The following is a 13,442-nucleotide window of genomic DNA, read 5'->3' on the forward strand; positions in this document are numbered from 1 at the left end:
AGGGGATCTGGGTTTGGGAGGCTTGGTCAGTCTCGTCTGTCTCAAACGCTGCATCCTAATACAAAGGTTTACTGTGATTGGTTCTTCATGTCCATCCAAGGTCAAATCAAATCAAATCACTTTTATTGTCACATCACATGTGCAGTTACACTGGTACAGTACATGTGAGTGAAATTCTTGTGTGCGAGCTTCACATATATAATAGTATATTCATTACTGGATGTGTATACTAAATATGTTTTTCTACGTGTGTGTGTGTGTGTGTGTGTGTGTGTGTGTGTGTGTGTGTGTGTGTGTTTATACACATATTTTACAAATTAAATAGAGTAAACAATAAAATAAAAAATATAAAAAATATACAGAGTTGGTTGAGACGTGCAAAACAGTGGCATTAATGTACAGTATGTAGTGCATAATGTTGAAGTTCCAGTAGTGAAGCTGAGGTGTCTATGACGTGTTCAGCAGTCTGATGGCCTGGTGGAAGAAGCTGTCTCTCAGTCTGCTGGTTCGGGACCGGATGCTGCAGAACCTCCTTCCTGATGCAAGTAGTCTGAACAGTTTATGGCTGGGGTGACTGGAGTCCTTGATGATCTTCCCCGCTTTCCTCAGGCACCGCTTCCTGTAGATGTCCTGGAGGGAGGGAAGCTCACCTCCAAGGGAAAAGGTGTCCAGTGAAGGCAGTGCCCCATGTCTCATTCCGCAGGAAGGCTAATGCACATCTGCCAGAGGTGGCAAAATTGAAGAATGCAGCACGCTGCAGAGCAAAAGGCTGCTCAGGGAGAACTCGAGTACAGTGTGTTACATGCAAGGTGTTCCTCTGCTTACAGGCAGATGGCAACTGTTACACAGCCTTTCACACATAGGTGTAAACATGGGGAAAAAATTTGAAGTAGCAGTTTTGAAGTGTTAGGTTTCCTGCTACATCCAATGTTCAGAATTCTATTACTTTTTGTACTTTGTTACAGACATCTGTCTTCCTGTAACTTCAAATGAGCCATATTGCACAAAGGGGAACAACTGTTGTTTCTAATTTTCTTTTTGTACTCAGGAAAATTGCTGCTGTGTTCAGACAAAAAATAAAGAGTTTTGCACATCATTACTTACTTGTGACTTTATAGTGGTCTATCGAAATTTAAAACGAATGTCCTAATATGTGGCCATCATTTTTCTACATCAGGTAAAAAGATCATTCTTTGTTTTTGCATTCATCAGGCCCCAATCAGCCCAAATAGCAAAAAGAAATTAAAAAAGCATGTCATGAAAGAGTTCGGGTCTTAGGAGGATAATTATTGTAGTTGTGTTTGTTCCTTGATTGTTGTGCATGCATAATGTGTTTTTGTGGATTCAGTTTACGTTTAGCAAATAATTCAATTATACGTGCACTGTGTAATTTTTACAATAATGGTAACCTCAAGGTACTTTATATTGTAATGTAAAGACCCTACAAAATTAGAAAGAAACTGCTGGGGTTTCACACACTCCCTATGAGTGTAAACGGAGCGGAAAGGCCGACTTTATTTCCAAGATGTTTTGTGTTTTTAAAAGGAAGGAAACCTTCCTAAAAATGGGCAGAGCAGTGGAGCCGCCAAGGGAAAGCACACAATTTAAATCAACTCATAAAAATAAACCAGTGTACAATATTAAAATATTAAAAAGGTAAAACACAGCAAAACATGCATAGTAGAAAAACTTAGATAACTTGTCCCTTTCCACCCTGTGACATCCCCCCACACTGAAAGATTAGCAGTCCCTGCTAAAAACCCAGCTTCCAGTCATGAAGCTTTCTTGGAGTCCGGTTCACGTCTTCTACCCCCAAGCAAAAATATAACAAAGTGCACCATTCAGTCCAAGGCCACAACGAGCAATCACTCTCACGTCCTCGTAGCATAGCTACCTGGAAGCCATAAGGTCCTACACTGCACCCGGCTGCTACCGTGGGGATACTTCCAGGCCTAACCTGGATCTCGTGCTTAATCCCAAGCACTGCTGCCCCACCTCCCGCAAACCTGCAGCTGACCTCCCATGACAACCTCGGTTGGACGTTCTTCATTCATTCTTGGTGTGGCTAACACTTATACTTGTGCACACTGTCCATACTCATTTGCTCAGGGGACATACGACCTAAAACACACATTATTGGGGCACTAATATACACATACATCATATATTTGCATTTCCCCTGACTAACCCAACTGCTCTGGCTCCGTATTCTGTCGACAACGCCAATTATGTAACGGAGCGGAAAGGCTGATTTTATTTCCAAGATGTTTTGTGTTTTTAAAAGGAAGGAAACCTTCCTCAAAACGGGCAGAGCAGTGGAGCCGCCAAGGGAAAGCACACAATTTAAACTGTAAGATTAAAAATATAATTTATTATATTTAAATAGTTAAAAATGTAAAATGAATTAAAATAACCTTGGCCAAGGGATAACACAATAAAAATCAACTCATAAAAATAAACCAGTGTACAATATTAAAATATTAAAAAGGTAAAACACAGCAAAACATGCATAGTAGAAAAACTTAGATAACTTGTCCCTTTCCACCCTGTGACATGAGCAGTGTGTGAATGGGTGGATGACTGGATATGTAAAGCGCTTTGGGGTCCGTAGGGACTAGTAAAGCGCTATATAAATACAGGCCATTTACCATTTATCACTTGGCAACAGTAGGAGAAAAATGTTCAAGTTAGGGTTGAGGGGGAGAAGAAGAGAGCAGAGAGAGGCAGGACAAAAACAGCATCTGTGGAAGAATCAGTTTTTAATAATTACTATTAATTAAATACAGTAGTTAGTAAGTAATAGATAGTAGCATAACTAAAGGATGGTCCAAGGTCACCAACAATAATTATAAAGCTAAATCAATGAATTGTCTGTCTCTGATATCCAAAATGGGAGCAGGTTCTATAGTAGAAAGACCTGCAAGCTGAAGGCTCTGCCATCCATTCCCAAAATCCTGCACCTCACATCCAAAATGTTGAATAATCAGTGCCTATTTAATAATCAGTGTCATATTTTAAATTCCGTTTTGGATTTAACAGGGTGCCAGAGAAGCTAATATGTATGAAAAAAGAGCTCTCTTTCTAGTCTCTGTCAGTGTTCTCGCTGAAGCATAACTGAAGGCTTTTCAAGGAACTACACTAAAAAAAAGACCATGTTGGATTTACTTAATTCAATAGTGGACATTGGTTGCGCACAATTGTTTTGCTTTGGCAGAAACTTAAACAACTTAGTTAGATCAACACAACTTATTCATATTCAATAAACCTGTGCATTTTGTGTTGATTAAACATGATTGAAACATGTTTAGATGAAGTAAGTTGAACTCCTGGAATATTTTAATCATTCAGTAGGAAAGTTATGATAAACCACGATAATTAGCAATAGCATACACGTGGTGTGTGTAGTTCTCTTCCTCTCCAGTGATTTTCCTGAAGTTTGAAATCTCATGTGATCTTGTGAATTTAATGAGTCCAGCAACTAACCACTCTTACTAGATTGTATCATGTCATCTCAACAAGAATAAATTAAGTTGTTGAATTTCATACAAATCCTACATGATTTAATTATGTTCACCATAGAAACATGAAATTATTTTGTTCAAATTACAAGTTAGACTTTTTTAATGTAACAACCACCCAATTTCTGTTGCTTGACTTGACTGAGATGGATGCCTTCCTCAAACCACGATCCAAAGCCGTCGAGATGAAATCACATGCAGCGTTGCAAGATTTAACATTGCTATATTATTGACTTACTTCACAACATGATATGAACAATTTAATATACCCTCTGCATATCATGTAGTTTCTACACTATATAGTTACACTTCACTTTAAAGCATGAGACAATTGTGTTGAATACACGCAATATGCTCACATAAATCCAAGAGATGGCCAATCCCTTTTTTTCAGTGTAATAATAATAATATAATAAATAATTACTTCAACAGTTCAGCCTTAAAATAGTAAATGTATGAGCTAGCTCTTCAACACCACTCTGAGACAGGATGTTTCTAATTTTAGTGATATTACACAAATTAATAAAGTTCTACAGATTTGTTTAATGTGCATTCTAAAGGACATATACTAAAACTGGGTGCAAGTGAAAATTCAAGCATTGTGAGTGGGTGTGGCAAAAGTCTAACCACTGCACATTGTGGTGGATGTGAAATAAATGAATATATTATAAATGAGAAGAATATATTATGGAGCTGGGTCAGACTTCAGGAACGGGGGAAATCAGCACCTTTCGTGCTTATTTAATGGTATAATGAGGTACAGACTCCGGTCCAGTCTTCTCCAGAAGTCTCACAGTTGCAATTCCTAATAAACAAACCAATATGAATACACATGCAACCTTTCCAAGGAACCTTTTTTCTCTTTCCACCCACTGCATGCTGGTAAAGAAATTACATTAGGAACCACACTTTTAATTTGCTGTTTATTTTCCAGTCAGTGTTAATCCACTACTGTGAATATTAAGTGTGCAAATCATTGTGTGGCAGTTCAATTTAACTACACATCGATTTGAAATTAAATGTGCCGTATTGCCTGTTCACACTGTCATTTTTGAACGAGTGCAGAGTATTGTGGTGGGTTCCAAAGATTGTGGCAGATATTTTTTCTAATGAGAAATGAATGAAAACCATGACATCAGAAACTATACAGACTCTTTAAACTCATTCGTTCACTCATAAATGATCAGTCACATGTTAAGCATAAAAACATAATTTGCATTTCATCTGCTAATAGTTAAACAGACTCTACAAAAGCCAAAAAATGACTAGGGGAGGGGGCAAAGCTGGAATCACTTGCTTGGTGCTTCCATTCTTGACCTCAAGCTAGAGGTGTTTGCTCTAGAGTTATAATGAGCTTACTACTGAGTTCAACAAAGGGACAGACAGAAACGCTTTTCAAATTCTTGCTCTTAAAACGTCAATCTTGTCATTTCACTTTTCCCCGTTTAATTTTTACTTTACACCAGTTGCTGTGGTTTTAAATTTATCAAACATCATTCAAAAAGATATGATCAAATCCACCACTTTGCACATGAGCTAAATCATCACTGTTACACAATGAAAAGCAGAATGAATGATAACATCAATTTAGTAGTAATAATATATTAGAAAACAAGATATGTCACAAAGAAATAGCTCAAACACCACTGTCAAGCTTGTGTTTCGTGTATTTCATTTGTTTTTGGAAGGAAACTATCAAACTACACTAAAAACATCTTTATATCCAAAATGCTGAGTTTAAGTAATTTGATTCTGTGTATATTTTCATGTCAATTTGTTACATACGAACAGAGTAAACTGCTATATTGAATGGAAACTTAAAATAAAGTACACAATTTAATAGAATCTCGGTCAAATTTACTTGACTGGTGTAAATCTAGTTTATACCAAGCATATCTTCCCTAATTATCAATTGTTTCAATAAATAAGGCTTTGGTTTCAGTTACATTAACTGAAAGTTATTGCTGCATGGTTATGATTGCAAATAATCATTTTTTTAGAAGTAGAAGTAATAAAGAGCATCCCTCAGTACACACTCAGAGATCAATTGTAGTTAACTGTATTTGCCCTGAAAATGAAAAGCAATATCCAGTACCTTTATTATGAACAGTTGGGATATGTGTTTGATATGAGCTTGCACAGTTTTTTAGGGCTTTCTGTGAAAAGTAGGGCAGCTGGAATGAGCTGACTTCCACAACTAATTCAAAGTCCCATTGTCGTCCGTAGCTTGCTGGTCCAAAACCACAGCCAGCTGATTAATGCAATGTTTTCTTTTTCAATCTCCTGCCCCACTTTCTTGCTTTATTTTATTTCTCTGTGTTCCCCATAGGCAATCAGCATTTCATCTTCTGCCAGATGCCACGTTACTTTCTAGAAATATATTTAGAAAAAAAAAGAAAAGAAAACAGTTCTGGCCTAAAGCTACTATTTACTCTCAATAACCAAAATGCATCATCACCTTCACTGTACGCACCCCATAAGAGCAGTGTCTCATCTATATGACACATAAAGACTGTAATAATCTATGACTACCTAATGACAGCCAATGACTACCATCTTACACATCACAGTGTTTGACGTTTTTAAAACCTTCACTGTGTGTAAATATATATGTATGCTATAGTGATAAGAAACTGTGTATCCATTCTGAAAAAACAAACAAAAATGGACCCATGGTATTTTGGTTGTTGTCATCTGTATTTGTTGTTTGTTAAATCGAGCATGGTTCAAGAAATAGGCAATACTCAGACTTTATGTTGCTTTAATCATTTGATTTTTCCATTACTCTTCCACTTTTTTAGCAATCCCCTGCCCCAATTATTCTCTGTGGCAAGTTTTTTTTTCATGCTATCAAATTCAGCAGGGAAGAAAAGACACAATTCAGCCTTTATTGGTTAAGATTTATTTTCTCTGAGACAACAGGTCTCCTTAAAATAGAGTTTTCTGTTGGTTGTCTTACTTTTCTAGTTCATGCCCAAGAAGTGAAAACCAGTAGCTTTTATTATATATTATTAAATATATATATATATATATATATATATATATATATATATATATATATATATATATATATATATATATATATATATATTATTGTTATAAAAAAATCTTGAAAATGATTGCACTGTCTGAGAAAGATTAAAACTGTGTTTCAGCAATTTAAGCCAGATGTAACATGACTTATTTTATATTACCAAAGACAAAGCTCCCACTCATCTCTGCAGCTCAGAGCAGAAGGTTTTAGTATATTGTAATCTCTTATTGTAGTTACATTACCTGCTCCCGAAGTGCTTACATCCAATTTTACGAGCTCATTTTGTGCAGTACCCAGGTATTCTTAGCCAAAACAGCTTCTCATAAATCCACTGTTTGTTGTACAATGCAGAATGACACTGCCAGTGATTAGCTGGTGGAAATAGTGGGAGCAATATTTTCAAGTCAATTAAATTAATTTTATTTATATAGCACCAAATCACAACACTCGCCTCAAGGCACTTTGTTTCAGTAAAGTAAATGCACTAGAATAATTCAGAGAAAACCCCAACAATCGGGTGACCTCTGTGTGGGCCCCGTATCGGAAAGTGGGAATGAAAAACTCCCATTTAATAGGAAGATTTAATAGGAACTCCAGCAGAACCAGACTCAGCCATCTGCCACCGCTGATTAGTGGTGAGGGAAGGGTGACAGGACAAAAGACTGTGGAAGAGAGCCAAAGCTTAAAAATAATTAAATGCAGAGTGTTGTATAAACACATGAAATGAAACATGAATGAATAGAGGAGAGTGATAAAGAAACCCTCAGTGCATCATGGGAGGCCTCCAACAGTCTTGGCCTATTGTTGCATAACTAATAGGGGATTCAGGGTAAAGTAATCCAGCCCTAACTTTGAGCTTTATCAAAAGGGAAAACAGTCTGAGAACAAAGTGCTCTAACTGTCACGGTCGGATGGTCTTCCCGGACGACCTGCTTGTTTGTTTGTGTGTGTGTGTATGCCCTCCTCTCTTTCTCTCTCCCTCCCTACTCTGCGGGTCTGGCTGCCGAGGAACGGCGTCTCCGAGAGAGTGAGAAAGGCCGATCTCTGACCCGGAAGTGTAATCTTCGGCTCCAGCTGCCGCTAATCTTTCCTCACTAGACGGAGGTATTTAACGATGTGTCCAGACGGCAGTCGACGCTGGATTGTACTCGGAGCTCGGTAGCTAAGTGTGCACGTGATCTTGTCACCCGCGTGGCCAGGCAAGCCTTCTCATCCATTGTTGTGTTTGCTCGACTTTCAGATTGGAGAAGTACGGGACGGAGGAGTGGAGTAAAGGATTCACTGGTGTCACACGGAAGGAGCGCACACAGACCTCATGGGAAAACTCACCTTCACCACTTCTGGGAACTGAAAAAGAAAGGACAATTATTGGATATATTGATGTTTAAGGACTATCTTTCACGCACTTTAAATAAACGCACTGTCTGCTTCAACCCAGAGCTCCGCGCTTGAGTCCATACCTTCCATCAGCCGTGACAGAACAATCCAGCCAGCAATGGACTCAGCGGACTCTACCCCCCTCCAGCGCGAAATCGCGCTTCAGGCTGAACGATTGGAGCGACACGAGACAATGCTGCAGCATGTCGCCAAAGAGCAGTCCGCATTACTACAGGTGGTATCGGAGCTAAAAGGTATGCTACCCACTACACCCAGGGCACCCGTTCAGCCACAAGGGGGCCCTGCGCAACCACAACCACCTATAGCCTTGCTTGACGAAGCGGCGGCGTCTCCCCTTCCGCCGTCTCCACCCCCGCCACGACGTGAACACGCGTTGCCGGTGCCTGAGAAATTCGGCGGGGACCTGGATAAATGTCGGGGGTTTTTGATTCAATGCTCCTTGATGTTTAGGCAGCAGACTCAAGCGTATGCTTCTGACATTACCAAAATCACCTTTATGGTCGAGCTACTGACGGGAAGGGCTCTGCAGTGGGCTCAAGCGGTGCTGAGCGCTCAGCCCTCTATCTCATACAGTAACTTCTTAAGCAAGTTTCGATGTGTATTTGATAAGGGGTCTAACCCAGACAGTGCTGCTCATCGTTTGTTTACATTGAAACAGGGTCGGCGGACCGTGGCTGACTTCTCCGTGGATTTTTGGATCCTGTCCGAAGAAGCCGGCTGGGAGGAGAAGGCACTCCGAGGGGCCTTCTTGAACGGCTTGAATGAGAACATCAAATGTGAGTTGGCATCCAAAGAGCTACCTAAATCATTGAGTGCCTTGGTGAATTTGTGTATCAGTCTGGATGACCATATGCGAGAGTTTGGGAGGCGATCTGGAGATGGGCGGAGGTCAGCAGGGGGCGTGGGAATTCCCTCGCTGGAATGGAGGGAGGAGGAACCCGACTCTCCAGCTGATGAGGAGCAACCCATGCAATTGGGGCGGACTAGATTCAACCGGAGAAGAAGACGACTGGTGGGTGAGTGCTTTGAGTGCGGGAAGAGGGGGCATTTCGCGGATGCCTGCCCCTCTCGGTCAAAAGAGTCTGCCCGTCAGTAAAGGTGGGGATACTGACGGGTGCACCTGCAAGTTCGGTTCTCCACCTTAGCTGTCCCGCGAAATTACAGTTTCTTTCCTGCATTCACCCATGTAACGTTCTGATCGACTCTGGGGCCGAGCAGAGTTTTGTGGATGAGGCTCTGGCCTTCAAGATAGGTTTGCCAGTCGTCCCTCTCCCTGAAACGCTCGAGGTTTCGGCGCTTAATGGCAGCACACTAGCTTCTGTCTCTCACCGCACCCAAGAAATTACTCTCACCCTGTCCGGCAATCATACAGAGAGGATTCGCCTGTTTCTCCTCAAGGCGCCCCACACCCCCTTAGTTTTGGGTTTTCCCTGGCTTCAGCAGCATAACCCACATATAGACTGGGCTAGGGGGTGTATTACTGGGTGGAGCACGTATTGCCACGAGCAGTGTTTACGCTCTGCAGTGCCTGTCTGCGTGACTACTGATCCGGCCGGGCTACCCACTCCACCCGATTTGTCTTCTGTACCGGCGGATTACCACGACCTGAGTCAGGTGTTTAGCAAGGACAGAGCCCAATCGCTGCCGCCCCATCGCCCGTATGACTGCGGAATAGACCTGCTCCCTGGTGCTCCCTTGCCCTCAAGCCGTCTCTATAACATCGCTAAGCCCGAGCGTGAGTCTATGGAGCACTACATAACTGACTCCTTGGCTGTGGGCATCATTCGCCCATCCACTTCTCCACTGGGCGCTGGGTTTTTCTTTGTTGAAAAGAAGGACAAGACCCTACGCCCTTGCATAGATTTCCGGGGCCTGAATAAGATCACGGTCAAGAACAAATACCCTCTTCCTCTTCTGGTGTCAGCTTTTGAGCTCCTCCAGGGAGCCACCGTTTTCACCAAACTCGACCTCCGCAATGCCTATCATCTGGTTCGTATCCGTGAGGGGGACGAGTGGAAGACTGCTTTCAAAACCCACCTGGGCCACTTTGAGTATCTGGTGATGCCTTTTGGGCTTACAAACGCTCCCGCTGTGTTCCAGGCGTTGGTGAATGATGTTTTGCGAGATTTTCTTAACCGCTTTGTGTTTGTCTATCTTGATGACATCTTGATTTTCTCCAGGACCCAAACAGAGCATGTCAAGCACGTCAGGCTGGTGTTGCGGCGTCTGCTGGAGAATCGCCTGTTTTGCAAAGCTGAGAAGTGTGAGTTCCACGTTTCCTCTGTCTCTTTTCTGGGCTTTATCGTTGAACAGGGCCGATTGCGAGCAGATCCCGCGAAGATCAAGGCCGTTCTGGAGTGGCCAGTGCCCACGACCCGGAAGAAGTTGCAGAGTTTTCTTGGTTTCGCCAACTTTTACCGGCGCTTCATCCGGGACTTCAGTAAGGTAGCCTTGCCTCTCACTCAACTCACCTCACCCAAACAGTTTTTTCTGTGGTTTCCAGCAGCTCAGCAGGCCTTCGACCGTCTCAAACGCCTGTTCGCGTCGGCTCCCATTCTCGCCCAAGCTGATCTCGCCTTACCGTTCGTGGTGGAAGTGGATGCTTCGGATTCAGGGGTTGGGGCCATCCTCTCACAGCGCTTCGACGGTAAACTGCACCCCTGTGCCTTTTTCTCCCGTCGTCTCACCCAGGATGAGAGGAACTACGACGTGGGCGACCGGGAGCTGTTGGCCATCAAGCTGGCGCTGGAGGAATGGCGGCATTGGCTGGAAGGGAGCGAGCATCCAGTAGTGGTTTGGACCGACCACAAGAATCTCGCCTACCTCCAAGCGGCAAAGCGTCTGAACGCCCGACAGGCCAGGTGGGCGTTGTTTTTCACTCGGTTCACCCTGACCATTACCTACAGACCCGGGTCCAAGAACACGAAACCGGACGCCTTGTCACGCCAGTTCGCACCTGACGTCGACCCGGGGGAGAAAGAGAGGCCCATCCTGCCCGCCTCCTGCTTTGTGGGGGTTCTTACCTGGGAGATCGAAAGGGTGATCCGGGACGCCCAGCGACAGGAACCCGACCCCGGGACTGGTCCGGACGGCAGACTGTATGTTCCCTCGGCGGCCAGGTGTAAAGTTATCCAGTGGGGCCACGCCGCGAGGTTCGCCTGCCATCCGGGTAAGAACCGCACTGTCACTTTTTTGCAACGGTTGTTCTGGTGGCCATCTCTTTCTCAGGACGTCCGCGACTATGTGGCGGCATGCCCAGTGTGTGCTCGAAATAAGTCATCGAACTCCCCTCCATTGGGACTCCTCAGACCGCTGCCCGTCCCCGGCCGGCCATGGTCGCACATCGCTCTGGACTTCGTCACCGGCCTTCCGCCATCCTCTGGTAACACCGTAATACACACGATCATTGACCGTTTCTCTAAGGCTGCCCATTTTGTTGCCCTTGCCAAACTCCCCACCGCACTGGAAACCGCCCGGCTCCTTAACCAGCACGTTTTTCGCCTTCACGGCATTCCGCAGGACATTGTCTCGGACCGTGGGCCCCAGTTCACCGCTCGGGTGTGGAGGCTGTTTTGTGCGGAGCTGGGAGCCCAGGTCAGTCTGTCTTCTGGTTTTCATCCGCAGACTAATGGACAGGCGGAGCGAGCTAACCAGGAGCTGGAGGCCTTGCTGCGCTGTGTCATCTCCTCCAGCCAGTCCTCCTGGAGTGACCAGTTGGCATGGGTTGAATATGCCCATAACTCCAGCACGTCGGCTGCTACGGGGTTCTCTCCTTTCGAAGCCTCCTTGGGGTATCAGCCCCCGCTTCTCTCCATCTCCGAGGGCGAGGTGGCTGTGCCTTCCGTCCAACAACACATGAGGCGCTGTCGACCGATCTGGAGGGCGACCAAGGCAGCTCTTCTGCGGACGTGCGGACGTAATAAGGAGCTCGCTGACCGTCGTCGCGTTCCTGCACCGGCCTATCGGGTGGGCCAGCAGGTATGGCTTTCCTCTAGGACTATTCCCCTGCGGACCGAGTCCAAGAAGCTGAGTCCCCGGTTTCTGGGCCCGTTTTCGGTGCAAGCTGTCCTGAACCCGGTTACGGTCCGGCTGGCCCTCCCGCGCAACATGAAGGTGCATAATGTGTTTCATGTTTCTCAACTTAGGCCGGTCCGGACCAGCCCGTTGTGCCCGCCTCCTGAGCCCCCGCCGCCCGCCCGGATGGTCGCTGGCGCCCCGGCTTATGACATTACTCGCATTATGGATGCCAGGCGGCGCGGTAGGGGTTTTCAGTTTCTGGTGGATTGGGCTGGGTACGGTCCGGAAGAGCGTTCTTGGGTGCCGCGGTCTGCGATCCTCGACCATGGTATGGTGAGGGAATTCCGCCGCCGGCACCCGGATAAGTTTCGTGGGTCGCCCGGGGGCTCCCGTTAGAGGGGGGGTACTGTCACGGTCGGATGGTCTTCCCGGACGACCTGCTTGTTTGTTTGTGTGTGTGTGTATGCCCTCCTCTCTTTCTCTCGCCCTCCCTACTCTGCGGGTCTGGCTGCCGAGGAACGGCGTCTCCGAGAGAGTGAGAAAGGCCGATCTCTGACCCGGAAGTGTAATCTTCGGCTCCAGCTGCCGCTAATCTTTCCTCACTAGACGGAGGTATTTAACGATGTGTCCAGACGGCAGTCGACGCTGGATTGTACTCGGAGCTCGGTAGCTAAGTGTGCGCGTGATCTTGTCACCCGCGTGGCCAGGCAAGCCTTCTCATCCATTGTTGTGTTTGCTTGACTTTCAGATTGGAGAAGTACGGGACGGAGGAGTGGAGTAAAGGATTCACTGGTGTCACACGGAAGGAGCGCACACAGACCTCACGGGAAAACTCACCTTCACCACTTCTGGGAACTGAAAAAGAAAGGACAATTATTGGATATATTGATGTTTAAGGACTATCTTTCACGCACTTTAAATAAACGCACTGTCTGCTTCAACCCAGAGCTCCGCGCTTGAGTCCATACCTTCCATCAGCCGTGACACTAACGGGGTATTATTGTGTTATAAGTTTAATAAGAAGCTGTTCATCTCAGGAACTGGTGGAGACCAGAATATAACTTTAGAGGAGAATTATTATTAGCTTCATACGAGGTGGTCAGATCTGTGTTTCAGGCTGAATGTTAATGTTGCTCAAGGTATTTGTTACTGTGTGAAAAGGCAGAATAAATACACGGTTGGTGGATGTTCGCAACTAAAGAATGTGGTATTAGCACTTTCTCTCTTCAAGTAAAAGTGAAAGAGTGCCTTAAAGTGTGCTTACTATGTACAGTATGCTGTTCCGGAAATCAAGGGACAACTTTTTGACTTTGCTAAAGTCTTTGGCTTGTGACAAAGACTAATACACACATACAATGAACTTAAATAAATTGCTTTGAGGCAAATATGGGCAAATAGCACAATGTAGTGCTATTTGTCTAACTAGCGAAGCACATCAGTCACATGTTTGCTTATGCACATTTGAGTTATTTGTT

This window comes from Astatotilapia calliptera, chromosome 2, assembly GCF_900246225.1.
Source record: "Astatotilapia calliptera chromosome 2, fAstCal1.2, whole genome shotgun sequence".
In the NCBI taxonomy this organism is placed as follows: Eukaryota; Metazoa; Chordata; class Actinopteri; order Cichliformes; family Cichlidae; genus Astatotilapia; species Astatotilapia calliptera.